The 8,653-nt window shown below is 49.4% G+C and overlaps 1 long non-coding RNA gene across 1 annotated transcript in view; it reads right to left on the bottom strand.

Moving 5' to 3' along the window:
• The window catches only part of LOC102376301, a 20,484-nt gene extending 12,827 nt beyond the window's left edge, over positions 1 to 7,657 (bottom strand). Inside the window, exons 1-2 of the long non-coding RNA XR_001358555.1 lie at positions 7,560 to 7,657; positions 3,715 to 3,794 (exon numbers count right to left, since the gene is read on the bottom strand). This is a non-coding gene — a long non-coding RNA (uncharacterized LOC102376301). The remainder of the gene's footprint in view (positions 1 to 3,714; positions 3,795 to 7,559) is intronic.
• Positions 7,658 to 8,653: the final 996 nt, after the last annotated feature.

The raw sequence follows: 8,653 nt of genomic DNA, 5'->3' as shown, positions 1-8,653 counted from the left end.
TCAGCTGGAAGCTGTGCCCTTAGGGGCAGTAGCGTACCCACCCCTCCAGAGCAGCCCCCCAACCCCACACAGCCCCTCCACACCCACAGTCTCCCCACACCCACAACCTGCCCTACAATCCACCCTCAAGCCCCACACCCCCAAGCTGCCCCCACAAACTCCTCACCAACATACTCAGCTAAAAACCCGAAACATCCACACAAGATCCATACCCTCCCAAACCTCACCCCTACAACCCGATACACCCCTCCACCCAAAACCCAACATCCACCCCACAGATCTCATGCCCAGCATGCCCAGCCAGCCACATAGGATGGGATGGGACGGGACCTGCTGGAAGGAGGTGCGGTTGCAGGGAAAACTGCCACACTCCATCCCTGCCCTGGGCCCACACTGGTGCTGGGACATGTGGCCTCAGCCTGGGGGGGGCTCCTGGTCCCAGGAGCCACTTTGGGGGTGTGATGGTCTAGGAGGAGGGGTAGAGGTGGCAGCAGGAGTGGGTCAGAGAGAGATTGGGTTCAGGTGTGGGGGAGTGCTCTGGGTAGGAGAGGCCTCCATAGCCAGGCTTAGAAATCCCATGCCCCCCTAGAGCAACCTGTGCAGGGGGAGGCTGGTCTGAAAGGAAAAGGCCCCCTCAGTCCCTGATCCCCAGGCGAGGGCTTCCCAAGAACAGCATGAGGCTGGGAGCAGAACAGCAAGGGCTGGCACTGGTCAGAACTACAAAAAAGTGATTGGGACAGCTGCAGCTGGACTCATTTCCTAAAGGACTGCACCATCAAACCCTTGCTATAATCAAGATATATCAATCAATATATCAATGACATCTTCAATCAAGGTATATCAATATATCAATGACATCTGCAGGTTTTCAGTCCAAATGATGAAATCTCTGAGTGAGTTCCATCCAAAATTTAAAAATCATTATCCAGCTATCTGACTATATCTTGAATATTCCAGCACCAACAGCTCTTTTTTAGACACGATGATCAGTATCCAGAATGGTAAAATACAGAACATGGTATACAAGAAACCCACAGACCAACATATATATCTGCACAGAACCAGCAATCATCCTAAACACATCAAGAAATCTGTGATATACAGCCAAGCCCTCAGATACCACTGAATTTGCACTGAGGAGAACAACCAGGATTGCCCCCCCACAAAATCTTTAAAAGGCTTTCACTCAACAAGGGCATTCCTCCAGAGACAGAGATTGCATGTTTGAAAGAGCCACTTGGATACCACATGAAGAATTGCTGCAGTACAGAAGGAAAACTCCTGTGAATTGCACACCACTGGTTATGATATATCACCCCTCTCTTGAACCTATAGGGAAAATCCTCAAACAGTTGCAACTCATACTAGAAGCAGACCCAATTGTTAAAGAGATCTTCCCAGAACCACCCATCCTATCTTTCAAACAAGCAGCAAACCTTGCTAATCTCATCACCAGAAAAACTTCCTCAAGACCAGAACACACTGAATGGATACAGACTATGCCATGACATGAAATGCAAAACCTGTCAACACGAGAATAAGACAGAAGCTTCAGAGAAGTGCCAGTGTGGTATGTTGCACCTGCACCTCCAGAAATGGGATTATATATCTCATCCAGTGCACCAAATGCCATGATGGACAATACGTATGAGAGATCATACACAAACTGCACAGCAGAATGAATGCACACCATAAATCTATTAAAGACATGAATACCAAATTACTGGTGGGGGCATATTTCTGACAAGAAAACCACTCTCTTTCTCCAATCTCTCAGTTCTAATCCTCAAAGGGAATTTACAAAACACTTTTCACAGATGAGCGTATCAACTTCACTTCATCAACCTCCTGGATACAAAAAAATCATGGATTAAATTTAGACTTTGGATTTATGACACACTTTAACCTACAGGGGTGTGCAAAGTGGGCCATATTTGATTCAGATTTGGATTGGGACTGAATTGGGGACAGTGATTCACTGTTTTGATTTGAAACACTGTCCCCGATTCAATTTGGCTGAATCTGAATCTAAATATTCAATGCAAATTCAGAGAATCAATGATTCGGACATAGACACAGCTTTAAATGTTTTTTCTACATGCCTCGAGGTACCAGTGTGGCTCATGAATGCTGTGATGCTGGGGCAGGTGGGGAATCCGACAGGAGCATGAGGGGGTGGAGGCCCACGTGCTTGGCAGTGAACCTGGAAGTGGTGGCCTCTGGCTCAGCAATTGGCCATGGGGGGACCCCGGGTGCTGTCCCCAGACCCAGGAGGCACTAGCTGCCAAGCCGGGGGGGGTGGTCCCCTGGCGCACTCCCCAGCAGACCCAGAAATGGACTAGAAGTGCTTCTGGTCCATTTCCAGGTCTCCTGCTGAGCACACTGGGGAGCCCTCCATGCTCTTGTATGATGCTTCATCCACCCCAGAATCCCAGCATTCATGAGCCATCTGTTACTGAGGTATGTAGAAAAAACATGTAAAGCTGTGTCTACGTCTGAATCTCTGAATTTTTTCTGAATCGATTTGGAGGGTTCTGATTTAATTTGGAGATTAAAGGGTCTCCCGACACAATTCAGATTCAGAAATTCAGCCACTGAATTGGGCTAGATCTCCACCAAATCGAATCAGGGACCAAAGCTTTGCACAGCTTTGTCTGCCTAAGAGAAAGGGAATGGAATTCTGGTACCAGGGCTTTCTGTCTGACAGCCTCCCCTGAAACTGCAGACCCTACAAGCCCAGATTTATGGGTTATGAACCTTGGAACTAATGGGCATGTCTAGACATGCTATTAGTAAGCAGCAATACATTCCAGCATGAATCATTGCTTCCATGTGCCGTGTTTACATGTGTAACTGAGAACACAGCATATTGAAACAGGTTGGAGCAGCCTTGGCTGGCAGGGGCCTCAGAGGGTCAGCCAGCCAGCCTGGGGCTGCTGCTGTTGGCATTGGATTTATGAACCCATATACCTTGTTCCAAGTGGACCCAAACCCTCAGAATTACTCTGACTTCTCCATTCAATAACAGGCAAATTTTATTGATACACAGTGATAGTAAATAAGAATAATGTAGGCAAGGCAAACAAAATAACCCACCCCAATTCTATATCTACAAGTCATAGAACTGTCACAGAGGGAAGGTACACCTGGCCAGTACATGAGTTTTACCCTGCGGTTCTTTCTTGAATGTCAGATGTCACATGTTGAGAACTGAGACCTCCCCTCCCATAGTGGAGTGGGTGAGATGGGCTAGTGGTGTGCCTTATGTCCATGATGGTTTCGGGTTCCCCTCTTGGGGACCCTTTGCTGCTCTGAAATCTCTCGCTTTGTATCCCTTTTTCCTCCTATGCCTCTTCATCTTGCGGCATCACTGATTGGTTTCCCTCTGGATATCATACTGTCCATGTTCAGGTTCTGTCAGCATATTCCTTTGTTTCACAAACCCATCATATGCACACATACTAATTTAGTTATTTACTGGGTGTCATGGGATGGGGTCCCCAGGGATGGCCATGGTACCCCTAGGGCTCTGTGACCATGCCAATCTTGCCCAATGGGCACCCTTTTTCTTTCCTGCCACATCTTGTTTTTAGGTTTCCACATCTGGGTTTCTGTCCGGCTCATAGAGCCCTCTCCTTAGGCAGCTTCTGCTCTTAAAGGAACAGTCCCCTTAGTGCCCTGGGACACACCTCCCCACTTAAGACCCAAACTCACCAGGGTGGGTCTTCACTCTTTGTCACCCCATATCCTTCTCCTTAGGCTTCTCGTGTTCTTGCTTCTGCCATCCGACAACTCTGGAACATGGAGGCAGAGGTTTTCAGGCACCTCCTACTCACCTTTTCCCCAAGGACGCACCATGTGGGATTTGATGGGAGTTACCCCACCACGGGTAGTCCCCCCACATTAGCCAACCTTGTGGAATTTCAGTCGGTTGAACTTCCTTCCTTCTAAGATCAATGACATTCTACGTTATCTTCTCTGGGACTTTCCCCCCTATGTTCACCCTCTTTCAATCAGAGCCCTGAAATAGGATAGCTGGAACCTTCTCTCTCCTCCCAGGAGAGCTCTCCTCTATCTTTTGGGGTGCCTTCTCCCCCTCATCTTGGCCTTGGTTCTGTTCAACTACTATGTGCCCTGGTCTTCTTCTAGGGACCAGTTGTGGGGTTTCTTGTTTCCCTATGGCTCCTTGCAGGCCCATAAGTTTTCCCCAAATCTCCCACTGCATTCTTAATGCTCTCTGGGAGTATTCTTCATCCCAAAATTCTATTTTTCCCCAGCCAGTGGGTCTTCCCCTAGTTCCCATATAAATTCTTACATAGGCTACACCCCTGACCCTTACTGCAACCAGCTTCCTTAGGGTCCACCATTTAACTTGCCCTGTGAGGTTATTAACATACACCTCAGGTCTCCTTCCAGGACTTTGCTTCCCTTCCCATTTAAGTATCTTTGGTTTCATGGAACCCCCTGCTCCCTTGGTTGGGTATGCCATTTGTGTCTGGGATAGGCTTTGCCTTGGTGTGAGGCTTAGTGACCGTCCCTCATTGTGAGACTTTAGACCTGGTTCTGCTTTTTCTAAGGCCTCCTTGGGCGATTGTCCCCTTCTTCTCATCTTTGGCCCTTCAGCCTGCTTTCCCTTTTGGGGCTCAACTAATCTCCCTTTTCTAGAGTCTGTCTCTGACTCACTTTGCACTAGGCTTTGAGCCACCTGTGGTCTCTGTGCTCTAGGTTTTGGGCACTTCTCCCTCAGCGGGCTGCTTTGATGACTCAGGCCCATGGGCTTACTTCTTGTACTGGACTGCTCCCTTTTCCATGTAGTCGCTAGGTCTGCTGTATTTGCTTCAGCTGGCTGGACTCGATCTGGCACGGTGAACACTCCTTTGTTATGTCTGCTAATGAGTTCCTCCAGTTTGTCTTATTCAATCCAATTTATCTGTATGGTGACTTATCAACTGGCCCCATCTCGGATTCAGGCACCCTATTAATGCAGATAGGGCCTCTTCCTGTGTGGTTGTAGGAACTAACCCTAAGAATTCGTCCATCATAGTGCTCTTCTCTGGCTGCACTGGGCTTGCCTTGTTTATTGAATTCTCTGGGTTTGAGTATCTAGGTAGCCCCACATATTCTTGAGGCTTCCAGATCCCTAGCCACATGGCTTCTAACTTTCTCCATTCCCCTTAAAGAGTCTTTCCAGCCTCCAGCTTAAAGAGTGTCTCCAGCCTGTACAATTGCTTTTGGAATTCAGCTTTCACTGTGGCTATGTGTTCTGCCAGCCGTGCTCCCAGTGCAAACATCCTCTTTCCGATTGTGTCCAGAGCCTTTAGCATTTGAGGCTTCTGCCCTGCTTCAGCAAGTGTTGCAATACCTGCTGCATCTGGCACCTCAATCTCATAGGGATCCTGGACATTTATAATGGTGTGTTCCCTTGTCTCTCATAGTAGTTTATTCTCTTGCTCCAGTGCCTGAACTTGTTTTCTTGCAGCTTGCACCTGAAGATGTAACTGCTGTCTTTCTGCACTCATTACTGCCTCTTTAGCTGTACTGTCTTCTACAAGGGCTTTCAGGGACTGTACCTATTCCCCAAGTTGGTCCTTTTCTGCCTCCACTCTCTGTAACTGGCTCTGCCACCCATCATGCTCCTCCTTCATGGCCTTTGCCTCATTTTCAAGGGGCTGCTTCTGGTCCTGCAACACCTTATAATTCACCATATATATTTCACTTTCTCCATTTCTTTTGAAGTCACCTTTCTTGCTTCCTCTGCCTGGGAATGGCTTTTGACCAGCTTATCTCACAGTTCTTGTGCAAGGTGTGCTGCATGCATGCATCTCCATTGCCATCTCTCCAATTCCTTATGTAATCCTTCTACCTGGTCCTCTGGATCTCTTCAGCCTATACAAAAGATGACTGAGGGGTGATCTTGTGGCCGCCTATAAAATTTATCAGGGGAGGTCATCAGGGAATTGGGGATGCACTGTTTTCCAGAGCACCCCAGGGAGTAACTAGGAATAATGGGTACAAACTACTGGAGAGTAGATTTAGGTTAGATATTAGGAATTTTTTTTTTTTTTTAAAGGGTGGCCAGAGTCTGGAATGGGCTTCCAAGAGAGGTGGTGCTGTCACCTAATTTGGAGATCTTCAAAAGGAGGCTTGACAGTCACCTGGCTGGGGTCGTCTGACCTGGGTTCTCTTTCCTGCCAGGGGCAGGGGTTCGGACATGATGATCCATTGGGTCCCTTCCAACCCTATGATCTATAAATCCTCCTGGCTGTGGATTTCTTTCTGGAGAACTCCTATAAGACCCTTTGATACTTCCAGCTTCTGTAGCACTTCCTTCTGCTCCTCTGTCTGGGCTTTACAGGCTTTAGGAGACTGTATCATCTATGTCGTCATCTCCTTCTGCATCTCCTGTAGCTTCTCTTCCCACTCCCGGCTCTTCTGAGCCCCATTCACAAAGAGCTGTTCAAGTGCTCGAGTCCTCAGCCTCCACAGCTATCAAGCACCTGATTTCTTTGGATGCTCCTTCTTTCTTGCCCAATTGTGTCCACAGCTCTAAAGCAGCAACCTTTGCTTCAGCTTGCTCTTTCTGGGATTTCACCACTCCTAACGCCCACTGTAAACAGGATGCTTTTTCCTCCAACTCATCCACCCGCAATAGTCTGGTGAAGTTCTCCTGTTTCAGACCTTTCATGGTCTCTGCCTCAGCCATAACTAATACTTGGCCTTACTTCTTTCCTGGTCAGGGCCTAAAGGCTTCCCCCTATACAGTCTCTGGCAGTGGTATTCCCCCTCAGCTCTGCCTCCAGAGCTGTGGTGCTGCTGCCTTACTATAAATCTCTCTCAATCTATGTCCTAGCCCAAAGGTTCAATTCCCTTCTCAGGGACATGGGTTTCTTCCCCGTGCACAGCTGAGTTCCCGGCCAATGCACCACTTTGTCACAGGATGGGGTCCCCAGGGATGGCTGTGACTCCCCTAGGGCTCCGTGACTGTGCCAATCTTGCCCAACAGGCACCCTTTTTCTCACCTGCCATGTCTTGTTGGTAATTATCAAAAATAGGGAGGCTTCCCTCAAGATTGTTTTGACACAGTCCTGATGGACCCCACTGAACCCTATGGGTTCTTGAACCCCTTTTGGGTCCTGCACAAAATGGTTGCCTCATGGGGCACCCACAGCCTTATGGGCTAGATGCATGGCTCCAAAACTTCCCCTTTACCATGCCCCAAGCCTCGCAGATGGCATTCACACATGGTCTCTCTAAGGCCCTAGACTAGCTAGGCCTCTGGTCATCGCTGGGCTCTCTGCAGCCCTGTCTCTGCACCCACTCGGGCGCTGGGCTCTCCACAGCCCTGTTGTCACCACACCCCCTGGAACTAGGGTCTCCACGCTGCAGTAGGCCCCCAATAAGGCCTTCTCCTTCCCCGATAGCCCTTATCCACCAGAAAAACAGCAACTAAAATATTAGCCCACGGGCTATAACATAATATAAACAGTTCAGGTTGTGCTCTGTCCCTTTCAAAATGTCAAGCTTCCCCCTAGTACTAAGTGCCTTGTAGGCCAGGGTACCTGTTGAGCTCCTGGAGCCTTGTTAGCCCTGTATGCATCATATCAGGCAGTCACTGCACCCCTGGGCAATTCTTCCTTGCAGGCTCCTTCTCCTGACTGCTGCCAGAGAACGAACTCCTGTTGGCCTCAGCTCTGGGGTTTATATGTGCCCAGGGCTCTGCCTTCTTCCTATCAGCTGACTCAGTGCAGGTGCAGACTAATTCCATTGTTAACTTGTTACCATGATAACCTGCACCTGCATGGTTTCTGTCTGGCTCTTAGATACCTCTCCTTAGGCAACTTCTGCTTTCAAAGGAGCAGGCACCTTAGTGCCCTGCAACACTGGGCCTTTTATTTTGGGCTGTTCACCCAAACTGGAAATCCTAAGGGCTCTGCAGTTAGGTACTGTGACCTGGCATCAATGGTGCAGAGTCTCTTATCTCTGTTTGGGTACACTGTTCATGTTATAGAAGTAGAGGTGTACTGATACATCAGTCTGATATTGTATCGGTACCAATATAAAGAAAAATGGCTGTATTGGAAATCGGCCCAATGCAGCTGATAAATGCTGTGCATGCATGCAGCCACAGCACAGCATGCAGGCAGTGAGAAGCCCAGCCCAGCAGCATGGAGAGCTGCAGCATGCAGCTGGTAAGTTCATTGTGGTGGAAGGGGAGCAGGGAGGGAAGAAGCGTGGCTAGGGGAGATCAATTTCCCCCCTACCCCCATAGTGAGGGTGGGGGCAGGGGTAGCAATTACCCAGCTGGAGTGGCATGGGGCACAGGACAGAGCCATGCTTAAGTGGGGGGTGGCTCGTGTTGCTGCTGCATCCACCCCAGGAAGGCATGGGTGAGGTATGTGCCCCTGGATCTCTACGGGTCAGGTTGGACAGGCTGCAGCTGTGGGCTGAAGCTGGGGTGCACTGGACTCCTCTCATCAGGGGCTGGGTTCAGGGTGGGGGCTACAGAAGGGGCTGCAGCCACCCCAAATTTTGCTGTAGCTCCCTTCCAGCACTGCTGCCACATGGCCGGCAGAACCCTGGCTCTTCCCAGCTCAACCCCCACCTCCCCCCACCTACCAGCACATGCCCCCCCCACTGCCCCCCCCGGATGTGG

The sequence above is a fragment of the Alligator sinensis genome, unplaced genomic scaffold (genome assembly GCF_000455745.1).
Source record: "Alligator sinensis unplaced genomic scaffold, ASM45574v1 scaffold362_1, whole genome shotgun sequence".
NCBI lineage: Eukaryota > Metazoa > Chordata > Crocodylia > Alligatoridae > Alligator > Alligator sinensis.
Note: the sequence above shows the minus strand (reverse complement) of the source record. Positions and strands in the feature narration are given on the sequence as shown.